The 21819-nt window shown below is 34.4% G+C and overlaps 3 non-coding genes across 3 annotated transcripts; all 3 read left to right on the top strand.

The window, feature by feature from the left end:
• Positions 1-7296: 7296 nt before the first annotated feature.
• Positions 7297-7379, top strand: LOC131633339 (small nucleolar RNA U31b). Its single transcript, XR_009293295.1, has one exon. It is a non-coding gene; the product is annotated as a small nucleolar RNA U31b (small nucleolar RNA).
• Positions 7380-7455: 76 nt separating this feature from the next.
• Positions 7456-7532, top strand: LOC131633343 (small nucleolar RNA Z195/SNORD33/SNORD32 family). The gene has a single exon (XR_009293298.1). It is a non-coding gene; the product is annotated as a small nucleolar RNA Z195/SNORD33/SNORD32 family (small nucleolar RNA).
• Positions 7533-7660: 128 nt separating this feature from the next.
• Positions 7661-7746, top strand: LOC131633345 (small nucleolar RNA Z196/R39/R59 family). The gene has a single exon (XR_009293300.1). It is a non-coding gene; the product is annotated as a small nucleolar RNA Z196/R39/R59 family (small nucleolar RNA).
• Positions 7747-21819: the final 14073 nt, after the last annotated feature.

The raw sequence follows: 21819 nt of genomic DNA on the forward strand, positions 1-21819 counted from the left end.
ATCTCTACCAGAAGCTGAATGAGGCCTCCAACTGGAGGACGAGGCAGCTGGTCGGATCCTGCACTCTGCTTACGGTACGTTTGATTTTAACACATTCTCGTATTTATTTATTTATTTATGTTTCGTATTTATTTTTAATACATTATCGTATTTGTGTTTCAGAGCTGGATCATCTCCTACTTCTACCGCATCCACGGCTTCCACATCGATCCTGCGTAGGTTGACGCCATGCCCAGGGCCGCCAGATACGCCCTCCAGAGGGGGAACGATGCGGTGGGACCATACCGCCTGTACCTGGACCGCACGATGCACGACGACGTCACCTGGAGGCCGTTCGCTGACTATGCTCAGGTTGTCCCCTTCGACGGGGTTGCTCTATATTCAGGCTGGTTGGCATGCGGGACCGGCATCATGGTCCGGTATCTCCCGGAGCGGTGCATGCGGCAGTTTGGGTTCGTGTAGATCATACCCAGGTCACCCTTCGAGGCTGCTCCTGACACAGTGACCAGAGTGCAGCTCACTGCCATATGGGAGGAGTGGCAGCATCATGTGGTACCGAAGGAGTACCGTCGCATGCGGGTCACCCAGGACTGGCACAGTGTGGAGGGGTACGTCACATGGTTCTACCGGGTGTCCCATCCTCTCTTGAGACCCGACGTTCCCGGCGCTCCTAGGCCATCACACGAGGAGATCCTGGAGAACCGGCAGGCGGAGGATGACCACGCCATTGATCTCCTTCCGATCTGCCAGCGGATAGAGATGCTTGGGCGGGACGCGTTGCATCGAGGTGTCATTCATCAGGGCGGACCAGAGGCAGTCGCCGTGATGGAGATCATCGTCACTGATGCGGGCCGTGCGGCGGGGTACAGGCGGCAGAGGAGGGCCCAGGGTGAGCGGGTTAGGCACACCCAGTAATGGTGGGGTTTATTCATTTTTTGATTTTGGATTGTATATTTAGCACACTATTTTTATTTATTCATTTTTTGATTTTGGATTGTATATTTAGCACACTATTTTTATTTATTTCGGTTTGTATATAATATTTTCATATTAGTATTTTTTTTTGTTTATTTATCATATTAGTGTTTTCAGTCTATCTATTGTTTATTTTATTTGCCGGTAACGTTTAATTAAAATGCGGTTGCGTTTAAGAAAAAACATAAAAAAAAACACAGTTTCTGCATAATTCGGAAATGAACTTCCGAATTCACCCCCCATGAGGTGTTTTCGGATGTTCATCTCCGAACGCACCCCCCATGAGGTGTTTTCGGAGATGAACTTCCGAATCAAGGAAATTTTTTTTAAAAAAAAGCGCTTCGGAAGTTCATTTCCGAAGCAGGGGTAGTTTGGGAATTTCGCTGGGAGTGACCCCCCATAGGGAGGTGGGTAAAGAAATTTTCAAAAATATATATTCTAAGATACCTGAATAAAAGTGGCTTATAATTAGTTTGATTCCTCATCATCACAAGATAAACACAGATTCCTCCTTACATAAATAAAACATTGAATTAATATTAAGCAAAATTTTCATCCATTGGCTTAGGTAGAAGAACTAAATGTTGCAATTGCATCCATTTCTTCTTTTAGAAGGAGAGCATCAATGAAGACATCAAGACTCACTCCTAGTATCACATATTCTATGTTGTGATAAGTGATAGCAACTCTATGATCAGTTACACGACCTTGAGGAAAATTGTATATTCGGATGCATTCTTGAATACTTTTTTACTCTAAAATTTTGTAATCTTGAATACTTTCAATTTTAACAAATTCAATGATTCTTTAACAAAAAAAGTCCTTTACCAAAATAAGGTAGTCTGCATTGCCAAACCATTAGCAGAATAACATAAACTAAAGACAAAGACATAACTTATAGCATTACTTCATGGAAAAGCTCCCAAGGCGCTTACTCTGTTACTGAAGAACCAAAAGTAATTTTAACATATACAAAAAGTAATTTTTATCCTAATATATAGTCATGGGAAAATAGCTCTTTATTCATGTTAGGGTGTGTCTTGAAAGAGATGGCCTGATTATCACCAGTTTGGACCTGCAAAAACATGGCATGATATGCAAGTAATATATAAATGCACTATGTCTTACATTAGTTTCAATGGAACACATAAAATATTTATCTAATATGGTAATTATCAAACATATTTATAAAAATTTGGGAGAAAAGAAACACTTAAAATAAACACAAATAAACAACCCATTATCCTGCTCGGCCTGCCATTTGTATTATTACCTAAAGCTAAAAAGAAAAAGACCAAATTCTATGGATTATAGTATGAAGAAGAAACAATTGTATAAGTTTCAATTTTAATTCTTACCTATGTGCCAAGACCTTGTGACCAAGCAAAAATTGAAACAATGTTGTTTGCACTAGTTTCACCACCCTTTTGATGAACCCGAAAATGCGAGTAACAGTACGATGGGCTACCTCTGCTTCAATGGTTTTCCCATCTGGGCAAACCTGTCACAAATTTCAGCTTCATGAACATCCATGCCAGAGATATACCAAAGAAAGGGCAAACAAACAAATTGAAGAATAGGTATGAATGAACAGACAGACAAATAAATTTACCAAGTGCATTCTCCAAGTATTCAACAGCAGAACCTGGTTCAATATAACCAATATAAGTATCCTGACATAGTTCAGATTTATGGAGAAACTGTTGGACAAATCTACCTCTCCAGTTAAGCAAATACAAACCTAAAATAAACATAAGAGAGACAATGCCAAGCCTTGCGGTTTTCATTTATAATAGATCAAAGCCTCGAGGTTTTCGTTTATATCAGATCCACACAAAAGAAAATTTATTAACAAACTACAGTCATCAAGTAGCAGTGAAAAAGTTAATCAACATAAAAAGAAAAACACTGAGAAATTAAAACAACACGAGTATGTCAATCACTCGCGGCTGTGAAAAACCAGAACCTGCTACTTGGACGAAACAGACCCGACACAACGATGATTCAGACATCCATAAAACGTGAGGGAATGTATTTTTCTACCTGCAATGAAAATGAAATAAACATAAGCAACCTTGTAAGAGAAAACTCAGCTTTAATATTAGAAGCTAGCAAAAAAAAGGACAGAAAGTACTTGTTCATATATCTACCTCTTAATAATTTTTATCAAAAATGAAAAACAGAAGCTGAAAAATCTTGCATAAATCGTGCCCATGGTTCCATGAGGAAGAAAATAAGCCCTAAAATAAAAACAAAATTAGAATGAATCAAACAATCTATTAGAGGAAAAACAAACAACCTATTAGAGGGAAACAAACAATTAATGATTTTAAAAAAACTATGGAGAATGAAAGTTTTAAGTTGAAAGAGTTTTACTTGAAGAATCAGATTCAGATTTAGAATCTGAAGGTTATGAAGATTGAACTTCATGTGCTTCTTCTTCGGAACAGCCTCTATCAACAACATCTTCACATCACATGATTTTTCATGTTCTTCATACTTTTGGTTGGAGGAGTTCACTGGACGAGGTGGATTGGAGTTTGTCAAGAGGGGAAGGACGTGATTTTTGGTTGCTAAGAGGCACTACGCCAAATTTGTCTTTTAGCAGCGCATCTACGAAAGCGCTTTTATGAAAAGCGTTGCTATAGGGTTGCGCTAAAAACAAAACTATAAAACAGGTGAAAAAAACGCTGGTAAAGGGGTGGGGTACGAGAGCGCTTTTTGAAAGCGCTGCTAAAGGGGGGGGATACGAGAGCGCTTTGTTAAAAGCGCTGGTAAAGGGGGGGGGGGTACGAGAGCGCTTCTTAAAAGCGCTGGTAAAGGGGGGGGGGGGTACGAGAGCGCTTTTCTAAAAGCGCTGGTAAAGGGGGGGGGGGGGGTACGAGGGCGCTTTTCTACAAAGCGCTTTCGTAGGCATTTTAATTAAAATAAAAAAAAGAAACGAACAGATTCAGTATTCTATTTGGGCGTATTTTCACGAAACGAACTCAGCTTCTTCTCCAAATTAACAAAACAAACTCAGAGCTTCTTCTTCAAACCGTTCGCCGTCGCCGTCTCCGTATCCTTCTTCGTCTCTGTTCGCTGCTCCGGTATCCTTCTTCGTCTTTGTCTTCTTCTCTTAACCCTATCTTTGCTTCCGCCACCATCAACCTTACATCTTTCGCCATCTCTCCCTTACTGATTTTAAGGGTTAGCCGTCTTTCCTTAATTGATTATTAGGGTTCGATGTCTCTCATTTCACTGTTGTTGTTCAGACGCACGAAATTCCCAAACCTCACTTGGTTGTAGTTGTTCAGATCTGGCATCTCCATCATAAAAATTAAGGTAAGATTCTTCAATTCAAAAATGGAAAAAATGCCTTTTTTCAATTTGATTCTCAACATTCGGTTTCTCATTTCATGTTTATTTCTCCTACTTTTTACAAATGTGGAACTCAGAAACAAAGGGGAAACCCTTATTCTTATTTCAAGCTTCAGCTTCTCATACTAGGTTCAAAGTTCAGACCATATGATAAGAGGTGTGTGTCCCATTTTCTTTATACTCATTTTTTTAATAGTAATAATAATTATTACTATTGTTTGATTTTATAATTGTATTATTGTTTTTGAAGAAGAGTTATAGTCGATAGTTTGAATTTTATTGGGTTGGAATTGGATTTGATTCTCGTTTTCCTTTTAAGTGGAAATTGATATTGTTTATTATTATATATGTGAAACTGAGATTTGTTAAAGTGGAACAAATCAAAGGGTTTCTTATAGATCTCTAGAGATGACTTAATTGTTTTTTTGGTTTTAGTTCTTGATGAAATATGCCCTTTTATCCCTTAAAAAAAAAGCCTCTGGTATTGCTCCATCTATTATGTGGCGACTTCTGTGTTTTTGGTAGCTATGAGCAGAAATAGCACGGAAGCACGATATGGTGCATTAAAATGCAGCCAAAGGGTACTTTGTGAAGCCCTTTTGCGGCTATAGTGATGCAATAGTGTGATTTTAATAACTATGTTTCATATTTTTTTGATAGTCCAGACTAAACTGTATTGTGGCCTCTCAGCTACTTGAACTCGTGATTGAGTATCGGAGCTGAAGTAGAAAATGTTTCTTAAGGTAGTGAGAAAACACACTGATGCATTAATGCTTTCCGGTGAGCAATCTTAACTTCTTTCTTTGTCTATTTTCCATTCTTTCTTGATGTTTAAGCTGTTATTGTAATATACTTTCTTATCAATTGAGATACACATTGAAAGTTCAAAGCTAATTATATGTTGGTTCACTGCTATATAATTATATTTGATAATCACGGTAATTAATGTGTGCTTTAAGAAACTACTATATTGAAAGTTCTTTTGTTAAAATTCAACATTATTGTCTTTTACTTTTATACAATAGTATAAAATTTTGCTTTGTTGTTAAAATTATTCAATAAAGAATCATGGTTCATATTTTAAAAACTATCATTGATTCTTTATGTTGATGAGTGATTGACACACTTCATTCTCGTATAAATTTCAATATGTTTTTATGCTCAAGTTAAGCTAAAATCTCATTTTTTATGTTTTTGGTTTTGTTTCATTTGGTTGTTTAGTGTATCTTATTATGAGTTTAAACTTTGGCAGCCAAGTTATGATATTTTTTGTCATTTAATAATTGACCAAGAATCTTATAGTTTATTCCTCCTGCATGGATGCTTGATTCGGGAATTGCGAGAAAGGTATTGTTTTCTATGCTTTTACTCTTGAAATGTAAAACAATGACTCTACTACCCGTATTGGCTTTGAAAAGGCTTATTAGAACTCTAGTGAAGATGTACATGGTGAAGATTGACAATTGTGCATTGTTGGAAAGTCAATTATGGCCATCGAGGAGTCACGTTCGGCTGGAGAGAACTAGTTTTCTTAGGGAGCAAATCAGTATATATATATATATATATATATATATATATATATATATATATATATATATTGTATTTTGTGTTTTGAGAATTTGATTGTAAACTTAGCTTCTAGAGCACTTATAAAATTAGTGATGTTTTATTTGTATTTGATAATAAATATATGCAATACTTATAGATTCAATTCATAAAATGTTTCATATTAAATGTATTTTTTTAATTTTTATTTGTTTAATATAATAAATGTATTTCTCAAAATATTTGTGAGAATTTGAGATATTTCAAAATATTAGAATTTATAAAAATAATAGGTTTACTAAAAACACCTACGAAAGCGCTTTTTAGTAAAAGCGCTGCCAAAGATTAAAAAAAAGCATAAAAAATAAAAAAAAAAACGCAACATACGAAAGCGCTTTTGGAAAAACGCTCTTATAGGGGGGGGCTACCAGAGCGCTTTTTCCAGAAAAGCGCTCTCATAGGGGAGGATACCAGAGCGCTTTTCTGGAAAAAGCGCTCTTAAAGGGGGGGGTCTACCAGAGCGCTTTCAGAAGCGCTTTTGTTACCTACGCCCGCGCTGGCTTTCACAGCGCTTTTAAGCGCTTTTAAAGGCCAAAATAAGCGCTTTCGTAGGCCTTCCGTGTTGTAGTGAGGAGAAGGACGAATGGGGGCGGCGACTTTCTAGGGTTTGGGAGAAAGAAAGGTCAAACTCTAAAAGATGAGGTGGAATGGAAACTGGGAAGCGATGGAAGAGAGAGAGCGACGGAAAGAAAAGAAAAGAAAAGAAATATGGCCAAACACTTATTCTTTTGACATATTGCATCACTTGTCACGCTCTCATTAGTCTAAATTAAAAGTGGATGGTTAATTTGTTATTTACCAAAATACCCAATTTATAGTGTAATATTTTTTAATGGGAAGGGCATAATTGACAGCTTGGCCAATTAATTAGTAAAGACTTGATAGTAGATAGTAGAGTAGATAGTAGATAGTAGATAGTTGACGGTTTGACCAATTAATTAGTAAAGACTTGATAGTAGATAGTAGATAATTGAACAGTTTGGCCAATTAATTAGTAAAGACTTGATAGTAGATAGTAGATTTTCGTACTTTTTTTACGAAGATGTATAAAATCTCCAAAATTACAAAAGTTGTTCTTAATTGGCTAAACAGTGTTACACAATAAACAAAGGCCCGGCCCACAAAATAAACCGCAACCCTACACCCATCTCATCTCAATCTTGCGTTATAAATTTCAGCTTCAGGTACCACTCTCTCATCTTCTTCTTAGCAAACCCTAATTCCGAGTAAAATCTCTAATAAATTCATTATGAATAAGATTGTAAACTGAAGTTTACATTACTCGTTTTCCCTTCCCCTGCAAATTATTCAATCCTCTGTTTTTTGTTTAGATTATTGTTTTCATATTCTTTGATTTGAAATGATGATAGTGATTGTCGCCCCAGTCTTAATTTGCACCACAATGGTGCAACATGGTGACTGACTTTTATATCTGATCTTTTCAATTTTCTGTTTTTGTTTTTCATGTTTTTCGATTTTATAATTCTGACTTTGTTCCATTAAAAATGAATATGAATGAGATGTGATGATGATTATCCATAAATACTGCACTTTGAATGATGATTACCACATGCACTACCATCTGATCTCTTCTGAAGTTTTTTATTTATTTTTGTTTTTATTGTTTTTATTATTTTCATTAATGTTTTTGTTTCAGAAATTTTTTCAAAGGTTTTTGTTCTAAAAGTTAATGTTGTTGGTTTTGCATCGAAAAATGTTCGGCAATCAGTGATGATTTTTTTCATTTAATATATGATTAAAATGTGATTATTACACAAAAATCACCATCTTTCGGCTGAGGTTGCTGATAATCTGTTTGATTGCTAGAATGATTTGTTAGAAATATCATAAAAGTTTTATGTTTTATGAATCTAAGCAACAGATATTTAACTATGACCTATATATAATATCTAAAATAATATCTAAAATTTATAATAAAAAATTAAACATAATTGTAAGGATAAATAAAAAACTATGTATAATATCTAAAATATATAATAAAAAATTAAATACAATTGTAAGGATAAATGAAAAACATGTTATTTAAAAATTGATTATTATTAAATTAAAGTTATATAAATAGGTTTTATTGGAATTAAAATTTGATTAATTATATTAAATTTAAATAAATTAATTTTGAAAAGAAATAAAATTTGGCTAATCAATTAAATTAAAAAGATTAGTTTAAATAAGATAAATATCTATTATAATGTAATATTAATAAAATAGGTTTTCATATTAACAATTCAATCAATTTATAGAAGAAAAAAAAGTTGAATTCAATGCAGTTATGTAGACTATTTTTATATTTATTTCATTTATATGTTTATCAATTGAAATTACTAAGTTTCTCCATTCAAATCAAATTCCTTCGTTTCCCCATTCAAGTCCAATTCTTAAGTTTATTTTTATTTCATTTATCTATTTTTGTATGCCTTTATATTGATTTAAATTTATCTATTTTTGTATGTCTTTATATTGATTTAAATTGATCTATTTCTTCATGTCTTTCTATTCAGTTCATGTCTTTCTATTCAGTTCTCTAGTTCTGTTTTTCTATTAAGTCATTATTACATTTATCTATATAATAGGAAAATGTTAATATATACTCTTAGGGCACATGTTAATGATATTATAATTATAAATATTCTCTTGGAATATATTATATGCATGTAGTAATAAGGATGTCTAAATTCAAAAATAAATGATTTTGTGATTTGAATTTCTTTTTTCTCTCCTCTAATATGTATTCTTCTCTTCGTTTGCACGTTCATCATTGATTATGTCTTTAGTTGGTAACTTTACTCTTTTCCAAATTCTCAGTTGATAAGAGTTTGCAGATTCTGGATTTGATAAAAGGTTGGAGACGTATGAAGAACACAAAATCTAAAATTTTGATTCAAATAGCCTTTTTGTTCTATAAGTTGATGTGTTCTTTATTTTTTAAATTTATGTTCATATCTTCATTTCCAACATTCATACAAATCTAGAATTGTTTCAGATCGATGAGAACATATGTATTTGTTCATGTATGTTTATTTCGTGCTTCATGTAAACACTCTTCTAACCCACATATATTTTTGTATGTATTTTTACGAAAAATAAAACAAATAATCCTCAAGGGCGTCTCATTATCATATAACTTTCATATAACAAACAATCCTGCTTTATAACACAAGTTGCAAAACACTTAAAAATAAATAGTATCTTTGGTACTATTAACCAAACTACTTTAAACTTCGCAACGGAATAAACAATTCTTAAAAATTTCTTCATAAAATAATCAATACTATGAAAGGTAGTTTAAACATCCATAAATCATCACACTTCATGTTTATAAAAGTAATACACAATCTTCAAAATAACAAAAGTAATCAAGGTTTACAATCAATTGATCCCAACCTCGATGTTACATATCATAGCAAGATCCACTGGACTCAATAGAAACTAAATAAGCGTACTCTGAAGCTACCTCCTAAGCTTTATGCACTAATCTTGATCACCTGCAATTTACCCACGTTTCGAGACAACATTTTCAAGCAGAAAGGATGAGAAAATCATAATTATTATAAAAGGCATACAAATAGAAATAATAGTTATGACATGGGAATAACAACATAACATTCATCTACTACATCCATAGCATAATATCAATTATTAGTTTTTCACATCAAAACACTGCAAATCAGGAATTAATCAAACACAACACTTAATTCAAACCAAGATTGAGGCTGACTTTGAAAGGAAACACTCTACTGCGTTTGAATTATTTCTGTCTTGTACAAAACCTAAGATTGAGGCTGACTCACTGAGGAAAAAGTTCTGACAATTGAACTTTTGGAGTTTTGAGACTATTGAGTGATTATATTTTTGTCTTGTACAATGTCCGAGATTGAGCCTGGCTCAATTGAGGATGAATGGGATTTTGAGAGTTGAGCTTATTTATAGAACAAGAGAAAGCTATGTTGGTTTTCCTGATTTGACTCTAAGCAAAAGGGTAAGAAGTTTCACCGGGAAATAATCCTCTACAGGTGGATGTGCCCTATTATTTGTTTTAAGGGGTTTTAAGAGGTTTCGCCGAGAATAATTCCTCTTTGGGGATGAAAAACTTTGTCTAATTAGGAGAGGCGTCACCGGGAAGTAATCCTCAATCCTGGTCATAGTCCTATATATATAGGTGTTTTTCTTAGGGTTTTCTCTGATGGAGATCAATGCAGGGTATATATACAGTTTATATTTGACAGATATATAACAGGTATAGTAGATATGATGAAATATGACAGTTATAACAAGTATAATGGAAAAATATGATAGATGCAACATGTATAACAGATATGATGAAATATGACAGTCATAACAAGTATACAGTAAATGAATAATGAACAGTTATTTGATTATGAATGAATGCAGAGAAATGTTTTTTGATGTTTTTTAGTGTTTTGTGAATTATGAATTATGAAATGAAAAGAAAGGTGTTGGGTCTTATACCCTGATCGAGACCCAGGAATAAATGAAATTGAAAAGGTGTTGGGTCTTACACTCTGATAGAGGCCCAAAAATACTAAAATTGAAAAGGTGTTCAGTCTTAAACTCTGATGGAGGCCCAAGCATGCTGAAATTGAAAAGGTGTTCGGTGAAACAGATGAAAGATGTTTGGGACTTACAACTCAAGGAGAAGCTATTTACAAAAAAGGTTTGGGACTTAAAACTCAAGGAGAAGCCCCAGAAGTATTATTGAAAACGTTTGGGACTTACAACTCTAGGATAAGCCCAAGAATGTTGAATCGGAAATAGATGAATGTTTTTTTTGAAAGTTTTTGAAAACAGTTGAAGATTTTGTTGAAAACAGTTGAATGGTTTAAAAAATAGATGAATAAAAGAAAAAGGGATGAGACTTATACTCAAGGAGAAGTGATCGGTCACCATTTCTACCTAGTTTTGTTATGAGTTCGGCACAAGATCATCAAGTTTGGTAACACTTTGAGTTGTTTATTAAGAGTTTTCATTGATTTCCCTTTGTTTTGTTAATTAGCTTGCATTATGTTATTTATTTTATAATCATGTCTTTTTAGATGCTTTTGATCTCTCTACTTGGTGGTTGTAGGTTAATTCTGGATCAGATGGAAATTTCATAAGTGTTGGTGTAAAAGAAGTTGAAAATCGTGACAAGTGTGTAGTATTTTGATCATAACTAGAGCTTCGTAACTCGAAATGACGCGGTTCCGGTGGCAAAATTTCGCTAACGAAAAGGGCTACAACTTTAATGTTGATGTCAAAGCCAAATTCTGAAGTCAGAGGCTGACACGGGCAGCCCGTGTCAGACCTCCTGAAGAACTCTCCCCAAAGTGGCAGAAGCTGACACGGTCTGCCCGTGTCAAGTGACACGGCCATGTCAGCTGTGCGGGACAAAAATTATGATTTTTCTGTTTTGTTATTTTTAAAGTACCAGGGGCATTTTGGGTGTTTTGCCTGGGACCTGAAAACCTAGAACAGATTAAAAGTGATTTTGAGACAAGGGAGAAGCACTTTTTGCATCATACGATAGAATTCCAGAGAAAGGAGAAGATAGCTTCATCAAGGGTTTCGGAAACGGAGAGATTCAACGGTGGACACCATTGAAGATCAAAGTTCCCACTTATCTTTGTAATGTCTAAACTCTTTGATTTGTGTTTCTTGAATATTATGAGAGGCTAAACCCCCCAATGCTAGGGGTGTCCCTGATTTGATTTGTAATAACTCTGGATTTCGTATTTCGTTAATCAAATGTTCGTATTATTCAATTCGATTGTATAATGTTTTTAATGCTGTCTTTATCGGATCAATAAGGATTGTTCTATGGTTAAAAATTTGTAGGACTACGATTGTTAAGGTTTGTATACAATTGAACTGTATAGTTATCACCTAGGACTAGGGATACCGTATGGTTATTTAGAAATTCTTGATTAATCACAGATTTGGTTTTCTCCTATGTCCCTAAGGACTTAGGTAATAGGATTTTAAACCAAAAGGTTTTCACTAAGGATTTAGGGAAAATATCCTTAAGAATAAATAATTTAATTTTATGAATTTGTTAAAGAGATCTGAATCCAGAGGAGTTATAGAGTAAATCACACACCTTACCTTGGCATTTTTCTCATATTATAAAAAGCTCAACTTTAATTTTAGCTTATTTGTATTATTTCAACTTATTTCATTGATAATTGACCAGTGCATATTTATGCACATTCTCCTATATTTTTACTTAGGCATTTCTTAACTTTACCTTGGTTATTTTTCTATTTTAATGTGTTTTTATAATTTAGTTTATTTTTGCCTTTATTTGATTTTCGCACTTAATTTTCAGCATTAGCAGTCTGCACTAAAATGATCATAACTGGAGATCTAGGAATCCGATTGAGGCGTTCTAATAATCGCCGGAAAGTTAAGAGAAAGAACTACAACTTTTTTGTTGGAGTCGAAGTCGAATTCGGAGTGCATATTTTCCAGAATTTCGTTTGAAGCTGCAGCATTAGTTTTATTTAATTTTGGGTCGTTAGTTTTGGGTATGGGTTATGTTTGTTTGACCCAGTTGGGTTATGACCCGAATTATTGTTTCTCTCTAGTACCTAGGTCTGGCCGTAGTGTTCATTGTCACTTTTTACACTATTCACGAAATATTTTTGGAGCTTGATACGATTATGGAGAACTAAACATTCAGAGTCAATCTGCTGTAATCGCGTTCCAACGCTTTGAGGTTTATACTTTATCAATTTAATTCGTTTCTCTTTCAATACTAATCTATAAATTGCATTTGCTTAATTTGTGTATACATGGAATTGTGTTGATTAAATTCGTAAGATTGCATCCCTAACTTTTAATCGCCGTTACGTCGCTTTGTCGTTAATTCGCGTTTGTAATTCGTGTTTGCTTAATTCACGAGAGCTTAACCCGTTTGCTTAATTCGGAATATAGGAATGTCAATCTAGTTTATGTCTTTTGCGCTTGTCAATTGATATAGAAATCAAATAGAGATCGAAGCCGCTTAGGAATTTGGTAAGGTAGAAACCTATGATAAGCCGGAACCGAAAACAGTAGATTGGCTTAATTTTATAATCACTTATTTTTAATCGCTTTTGATAATCACTTTTTTTAATTCGACCAAACCTAACCCCCCCAATTTGATCCGTTGTCGCGCGCGGATCAAAACGAGTAGTTTTTTTGAAACCGTAGTACAACGACAACTTAACTCGAATATCCGTTGTCGGGGATTAGGTTTGGTCGAATTAAAAAAAGTGATTATCAAAAGCGATTAAAAATAAGTGATTATAAAATTAAGCCAATCTACTGTTTTCGGTTCCGGCTTATCATAGGTTTCTACCTTACCAAATTCCTAAGCGGCTTTGATCTCTATTTGATTTCTATATCAATTGACAAGCGCAAAAGACATAAACTAGATTGACATTCCTATATTCCGAATTAAGCAAACGGGTTAAGCTCTCGTGAATTAAGCAAACACGAATTACAAACGCGAATTAACGACAAAGCAACGTAACGGCGATTAAAAGTTAGGGATGCAAACTTAACCGAAGAAGACTTTTAGCCTGGAATGAGTAACTATTGATGTGTTTGTGCTTTCTATGTTTTGATTTTATTTTGTTCGGAGTGCAAAAGTTCAAGTGTGGGGGAATTTGATCAGTGCATATTTATGCACATTCTCCTATATTTTTACTTAGGCATTTCTTAACTTTACCTTGGTTATTTTTCTATTTTAATGTGTTTTTATAATTTAGTTTATTTTTGCCTTTATTTGATTTTCGCACTTAATTTTCAGCATTAGCAGTCAGCACTAAAATGATCATAACTGGAGTTTTAGGAATCCGATTGAGGCGTTCTAATAATCGCCGGAAAGCTAAGAGAAAGAACTACAACTTTTTTGTTGGAGTCGAAGTCGAATTCGGAGCGCATATTTTCCAGAATTTCGTTTGAAGCTGCAGCATTAGTTTTATTTAATTTTGGGTCGTTAGTTTTGGGTATGGGTTATGTTTGTTTGACCCAGTTGGGTTATGACCCGAATTATTGTTTCTCTCTAGTACCTAGGTCTGGCCGTAATGTTCATTGTCACTTTTTACACTATTCACGAAATATTTTGGAGCTTGATACGATTATGGAGAACTAAACATTCAGAGTCAATCTGCTGTAATCGCGTTCCAACGCTTTGAGGTTTATACTTTATCAATTTAATTCGTTTCTCTTTCAATACTAATCTATAAATTGCATTTGCTTAATTTGTGTATACATGGAATTGTGTTGATTAAATTCGTAAGATTGCATCCCTAACTTTTAATCGCCGTTACGTCGCTTTGTCGTTAATTCGCGTTTGTAATTCGTGTTTGCTTAATTCACGAGAGCTTAACCCGTTTGCTTAATTCGGAATATAGGAATGTCAATCTAGTTTATGTCTTTTGCGCTTGTCAATTGATATAGAAATCAAATAGAGATCGAAGCCGCTTAGGAATTTGGTAAGGTAGAAACCTATGATAAGCCGGAACCGAAAACAGTAGATTGGCTTAATTTTATAATCACTTATTTTTAATCGCTTTTGATAATCACTTTTTTTAATTCGACCAAACCTAACCCCCCCAATTTGATCCGTTGTCGCGCGCGGATCAAAACGAGTAGTTTTTTTGAAACCGTAGTACAACGACAACTTAACTCGAATATCCGTTGTCGGGGATTAGGTTTGGTCGAATTAAAAAAAGTGATTATCAAAAGCGATTAAAAATAAGTGATTATAAAATTAAGCCAATCTACTGTTTTCGGTTCCGGCTTATCATAGGTTTCTACCTTACCAAATTCCTAAGCGGCTTTGATCTCTATTTGATTTCTATATCAATTGACAAGCGCAAAAGACATAAACTAGATTGACATTCCTATATTCCGAATTAAGCAAACGGGTTAAGCTCTCGTGAATTAAGCAAACACGAATTACAAACGCGAATTAACGACAAAGCAACGTAACGGCGATTAAAAGTTAGGGATGCAAACTTAACCGAAGAAGACTTTTAGCCTGGAATGAGTAACTATTGATGTGTTTGTGCTTTCTATGTTTTGATTTTATTTTGTTCGGAGTGCAAAAGTTCAAGTGTGGGGGAATTTGATCAGTGCATATTTATGCACATTCTCCTATATTTTTACTTAGGCATTTCTTAACTTTACCTTGGTTATTTTTCTATTTTAATGTGTTTTTATAATTTAGTTTATTTTTGCCTTTATTTGATTTTCGCACTTAATTTTCAGCATTAGCAGTCAGCACTAAAATGATCATAACTGGAGTTTTAGGAATCCGATTGAGGCGTTCTAATAATCGCCGGAAAGCTAAGAGAAAGAACTACAACTTTTTTGTTGGAGTCGAAGTCGAATTCGGAGCGCATATTTTCCAGAATTTCGTTTGAAGCTGCAGCATTAGTTTTATTTAATTTTGGGTCGTTAGTTTTGGGTATGGGTTATGTTTGTTTGACCCAGTTGGGTTATGACCCGAATTATTGTTTCTCTCTAGTACCTAGGTCTGGCCGTAATGTTCATTGTCACTTTTTACACTATTCACGAAATATTTTGGAGCTTGATACGATTATGGAGAACTAAACATTCAGAGTCAATCTGCTGTAATCGCGTTCCAACGCTTTGAGGTTTATACTTTATCAATTTAATTCGTTTCTCTTTCAATACTAATCTATAAATTGCATTTGCTTAATTTGTGTATACATGGAATTGTGTTGATTAAATTCGTAAGATTGCATCCCTAACTTTTAATCGCCGTTACGTCGCTTTGTCGTTAATTCGCGTTTGTAATTCGTGTTTGCTTAATTCACGAGAGCTTAACCCGTTTGCTTAATTCGGAATATAGGAATGTCAATCTAGTTTATGTCTTTTGCGCTTGTCAATTGATATAGAAATCAAATAGAGATCGAAGCCGCTTAGGAATTTGGTAAGGTAGAAACCTATGATAAGCCGGAACCGAAAACAGTAGATTGGCTTAATTTTATAATCACTTATTTTTAATCGCTTTTGATAATCACTTTTTTTAATTCGACCAAACCTAACCCCCCCAATTTGATCCGTTGTCGCGCGCGGATCAAAACGAGTAGTTTTTTTGAAACCGTAGTACAACGACAACTTAACTCGAATATCCGTTGTCGGGGATTAGGTTTGGTCGAATTAAAAAAAGTGATTATCAAAAGCGATTAAAAATAAGTGATTATAAAATTAAGCCAATCTACTGTTTTCGGTTCCGGCTTATCATAGGTTTCTACCTTACCAAATTCCTAAGCGGCTTTGATCTCTATTTGATTTCTATATCAATTGACAAGCGCAAAAGACATAAACTAGATTGACATTCCTATATTCCGAATTAAGCAAACGGGTTAAGCTCTCGTGAATTAAGCAAACACGAATTACAAACGCGAATTAACGACAAAGCAACGTAACGGCGATTAAAAGTTAGGGATGCAAACTTAACCGAAGAAGACTTTTAGCCTGGAATGAGTAACTATTGATGTGTTTGTGCTTTCTATGTTTTGATTTTATTTTGTTCGGAGTGCAAAAGTTCAAGTGTGGGGGAATTTGATCAGTGCATATTTATGCACATTCTCCTATATTTTTACTTAGGCATTTCTTAACTTTACCTTGGTTATTTTTCTATTTTAATGTGTTTTTATAATTTAGTTTATTTTTGCCTTTATTTGATTTTCGCACTTAATTTTCAGCATTAGCAGTCAGCACTAAAATGATCATAACTGGAGTTTTAGGAATCCGATTGAGGCGTTCTAATAATCGCCGGAAAGCTAAGAGAAAGAACTACAACTTTTTTGTTGGAGTCGAAGTCGAATTCGGAGCGCATATTTTCCAGAATTTCGTTTGAAGCTGCAGCATTAGTTTTATTTAATTTTGGGTCGTTAGTTTTGGGTATGGGTTATGTTTGTTTGACCCAGTTGGGTTATGACCCGAATTATTGTTTCTCTCTAGTACCTAGGTCTGGCCGTAATGTTCATTGTCACTTTTTACACTATTCACGAAATATTTTGGAGCTTGATACGATTATGGAGAACTAAACATTCAGAGTCAATCTGCTGTAATCGCGTTCCAACGCTTTGAGGTTTATACTTTATCAATTTAATTCGTTTCTCTTTCAATACTAATCTATAAATTGCATTTGCTTAATTTGTGTATACATGGAATTGTGTTGATTAAATTCGTAAGATTGCATCCCTAACTTTTAATCGCCGTTACGTCGCTTTGTCGTTAATTCGCGTTTGTAATTCGTGTTTGCTTAATTCACGAGAGCTTAACCCGTTTGCTTAATTCGGAATATAGGAATGTCAATCTAGTTTATGTCTTTTGCGCTTGTCAATTGATATAGAAATCAAATAGAGATCGAAGCCGCTTAGGAATTTGGTAAGGTAGAAACCTATGATAAGCCGGAACCGAAAACAGTAGATTGGCTTAATTTTATAATCACTTATTTTTAATCGCTTTTGATAATCACTTTTTTTAATTCGACCAAACCTAACCCCCCCAATTTGATCCGTTGTCGCGCGCGGATCAAAACGAGTAGTTTTTTTGAAACCGTAGTACAACGACAACTTAACTCGAATATCCGTTGTCGGGGATTAGGTTTGGTCGAATTAAAAAAAGTGATTATCAAAAGCGATTAAAAATAAGTGATTATAAAATTAAGCCAATCTACTGTTTTCGGTTCCGGCTTATCATAGGTTTCTACCTTACCAAATTCCTAAGCGGCTTTGATCTCTATTTGATTTCTATATCAATTGACAAGCGCAAAAGACATAAACTAGATTGACATTCCTATATTCCGAATTAAGCAAACGGGTTAAGCTCTCGTAAATTAAGCAAACACGAATTACAAACGCGAATTAACGACAAAGCAACGTAACGGCGATTAAAAGTTAGGGATGCAAACTTAACCGAAGAAGACTTTTAGCCTGGAATGAGTAACTATTGATGTGTTTGTGCTTTCTATGTTTTGATTTTATTTTGTTCGGAGTGCAAAAGTTCAAGTGTGGGGGAATTTGATCAGTGCATATTTATGCACATTCTCCTATATTTTTACTTAGGCATTTCTTAACTTTACCTTGGTTATTTTTCTATTTTAATGTGTTTTTATAATTTAGTTTATTTTTGCCTTTATTTGATTTTCGCACTTAATTTTCAGCATTAGCAGTCAGCACTAAAATGATCATAACTGGAGTTTTAGGAATCCGATTGAGGCGTTCTAATAATCGCCGGAAAGCTAAGAGAAAGAACTACAACTTTTTTGTTGGAGTCGAAGTCGAATTCGGAGCGCATATTTTCCAGAATTTCGTTTGAAGCTGCAGCATTAGTTTTATTTAATTTTGGGTCGTTAGTTTTGGGTATGGGTTATGTTTGTTTGACCCAGTTGGGTTATGACCCGAATTATTGTTTCTCTCTAGTACCTAGGTCTGGCCGTAATGTTCATTGTCACTTTTTACACTATTCACGAAATATTTTGGAGCTTGATACGATTATGGAGAACTAAACATTCAGAGTCAATCTGCTGTAATCGCGTTCCAACGCTTTGAGGTTTATACTTTATCAATTTAATTCGTTTCTCTTTCAATACTAATCTATAAATTGCATTTGCTTAATTTGTGTATACATGGAATTGTGTTGATTAAATTCGTAAGATTGCATCCCTAACTTTTAATCGCCGTTACGTCGCTTTGTCGTTAATTCGCGTTTGTAATTCGTGTTTGCTTAATTCACGAGAGCTTAACCCGTTTGCTTAATTCGGAATATAGGAATGTCAATCTAGTTTATGTCTTTTGCGCTTGTCAATTGATATAGAAATCAAATAGAGATCGAAGCCGCTTAGGAATTTGGTAAGGTAGAAACCTATGATAAGCCGGAACCGAAAACAGTAGATTGGCTTAATTTTATAATCACTTATTTTTAATCGCTTTTGATAATCACTTTTTTTAATTCGACCAAACCTAACCCCCCCAATTTGATCCGTTGTCGCGCGCGGATCAAAACGAGTAGTTTTTTTGAAACCGTAGTACAACGACAACTTAACTCGAATATCCGTTGTCGGGGATTAGGTTTGGTCGAATTAAAAAAAGTGATTATCAAAAGCGATTAAAAATAAGTGATTATAAAATTAAGCCAATCTACTGTTTTCGGTTCCGGCTTATCATAGGTTTCTACCTTACCAAATTCCTAAGCGGCTTTGATCTCTATTTGATTTCTATATCAATTGACAAGCGCAAAAGACATAAACTAGATTGACATTCCTATATTCCGAATTAAGCAAACGGGTTAAGCTCTCGTGAATTAAGCAAACACGAATTACAAACGCGAATTAACGACAAAGCAACGTAACGGCGATTAAAAGTTAGGGATGCAAACTTAACCGAAGAAGACTTTTAGCCTGGAATGAGTAACTATTGATGTGTTTGTGCTTTCTATGTTTTGATTTTATTTTGTTCGGAGTGCAAAAGTTCAAGTGTGGGGGAATTTGATCAGTGCATATTTATGCACATTCTCCTATATTTTTACTTAGGCATTTCTTAACTTTACCTTGGTTATTTTTCTATTTTAATGTGTTTTTATAATTTAGTTTATTTTTGCCTTTATTTGATTTTCGCACTTAATTTTCAGCATTAGCAGTCAGCACTAAAATGATCATAACTGGAGTTTTAGGAATCCGATTGAGGCGTTCTAATAATCGCCGGAAAGCTAAGAGAAAGAACTACAACTTTTTTGTTGGAGTCGAAGTCGAATTCGGAGCGCATATTTTCCAGAATTTTGTTTGAAGCTGCAGCATTAGTTTTATTTAATTTTGGGTCGTTAGTTTTGGGTATGGGTTATGTTTGTTTGACCCAGTTGGGTTATGACCCGAATTATTGTTTCTCTCTAGTACCTAGGTCTGGCCGTAATGTTCATTGTCACTTTTTACACTATTCACGAAATATTTTGGAGCTTGATACGATTATGGAGAACTAAACATTCAGAGTCAATCTGCTGTAATCGCGTTCCAACGCTTTGAGGTTTATACTTTATCAATTTAATTCGTTTCTCTTTCAATACTAATCTATAAATTGCATTTGCTTAATTTGTGTATACATGGAATTGTGTTGATTAAATTCGTAAGATTGCATCCCTAACTTTTAATCGCCGTTACGTCGCTTTGTCGTTAATTCGCGTTTGTAATTCGTGTTTGCTTAATTCACGAGAGCTTAACCCGTTTGCTTAATTCGGAATATAGGAATGTCAATCTAGTTTATGTCTTTTGCGCTTGTCAATTGATATAGAAATCAAATAGAGATCGAAGCCGCTTAGGAATTTGGTAAGGTAGAAACCTATGATAAGCCGGAACCGAAAACAGTAGATTGGCATAATTTTATAATCACTTATTTTTAATCGCTTTTGATAATCACTTTTTTTAATTCGACCAAACCTAACCCCCCCAATTTGATCCGTTGTCGCGCGCGGATCAAAACGAGTAGTTTTTTTGAAACCGTAGTACAACGACAACTTAACTCGAATATCCGTTGTCGGGGATTAGGTTTGGTCGAATTAAAAAAAGTGATTATCAAAAGCGATTAAAAATAAGTGATTATAAAATTAAGCCAATCTACTGTTTTCGGTTCCGGCTTATCATAGGTTTCTACCTTACCAAATTCCTAAGCGGCTTTGATCTCTATTTGATTTCTATATCAATTGACAAGCGCAAAAGACATAAACTAGATTGACATTCCTATATTCCGAATTAAGCAAACGGGTTAAGCTCTCGTGAATTAAGCAAACACGAATTACAAACGCGAATTAACGACAAAGCAACGTAACGGCGATTAAAAGTTAGGGATGCAAACTTAACCGAAGAAGACTTTTAGCCTGGAATGAGTAACTATTGATGTGTTTGTGCTTTCTATGTTTTGATTTTATTTTGTTCGGAGTGCAAAAGTTCAAGTGTGGGGGAATTTGATCAGTGCATATTTATGCACATTCTCCTATATTTTTACTTAGGCATTTCTTAACTTTACCTTGGTTATTTTTCTATTTTAATGTGTTTTTATAATTTAGTTTATTTTTGCCTTTATTTGATTTTCGCACTTAATTTTCAGCATTAGCAGTCAGCACTAAAATGATCATAACTGGAGTTTTAGGAATCCGATTGAGGCGTTCTAATAATCGCCGGAAAGCTAAGAGAAAGAACTACAACTTTTTTGTTGGAGTCGAAGTCGAATTCGGAGCGCATATTTTCCAGAATTTCGTTTGAAGCTGCAGCATTAGTTTTATTTAATTTTGGGTCGTTAGTTTTGGGTATGGGTTATGTTTGTTTGACCCAGTTGGGTTATGACTCGAATTATTGTTTCTCTCTAGTACCTAGGTCTGGCCGTAATGTTCATTGTCACTTTTTACACTATTCACGAAATATTTTGGAGCTTGATACGATTATGGAGAACTAAACATTCAGAGTCAATCTGCTGTAATCGCGTTCCAACGCTTTGAGGTTTATACTTTATCAATTTAATTCGTTTCTCTTTCAATACTAATCTATAAATTGCATTTGCTTAATTTGTGTATACATGGAATTGTGTTGATTAAATTCGTAAGATTGCATCCCTAACTTTTAATCGCCGTTACGTCGCTTTGTCGTTAATTCGCGTTTGTAATTCGTGTTTGCTTAATTCACGAGAGCTTAACCCGTTTGCTTAATTCGGAATATAGGAATGTCAATCTAGTTTATGTCTTTTGCGCTTGTCAATTGATATAGAAATCAAATAGAGATCGAAGCCGCTTAGGAATTTGGTAAGGTAGAAACCTATGATAAGCCGGAACCGAAAACAGTAGATTGGCTTA

The sequence above is a fragment of the Vicia villosa genome, unplaced genomic scaffold (genome assembly GCF_029867415.1).
Source record: "Vicia villosa cultivar HV-30 ecotype Madison, WI unplaced genomic scaffold, Vvil1.0 ctg.001112F_1_1_3, whole genome shotgun sequence".
Classification (NCBI taxonomy): domain Eukaryota; kingdom Viridiplantae; phylum Streptophyta; class Magnoliopsida; order Fabales; family Fabaceae; genus Vicia; species Vicia villosa.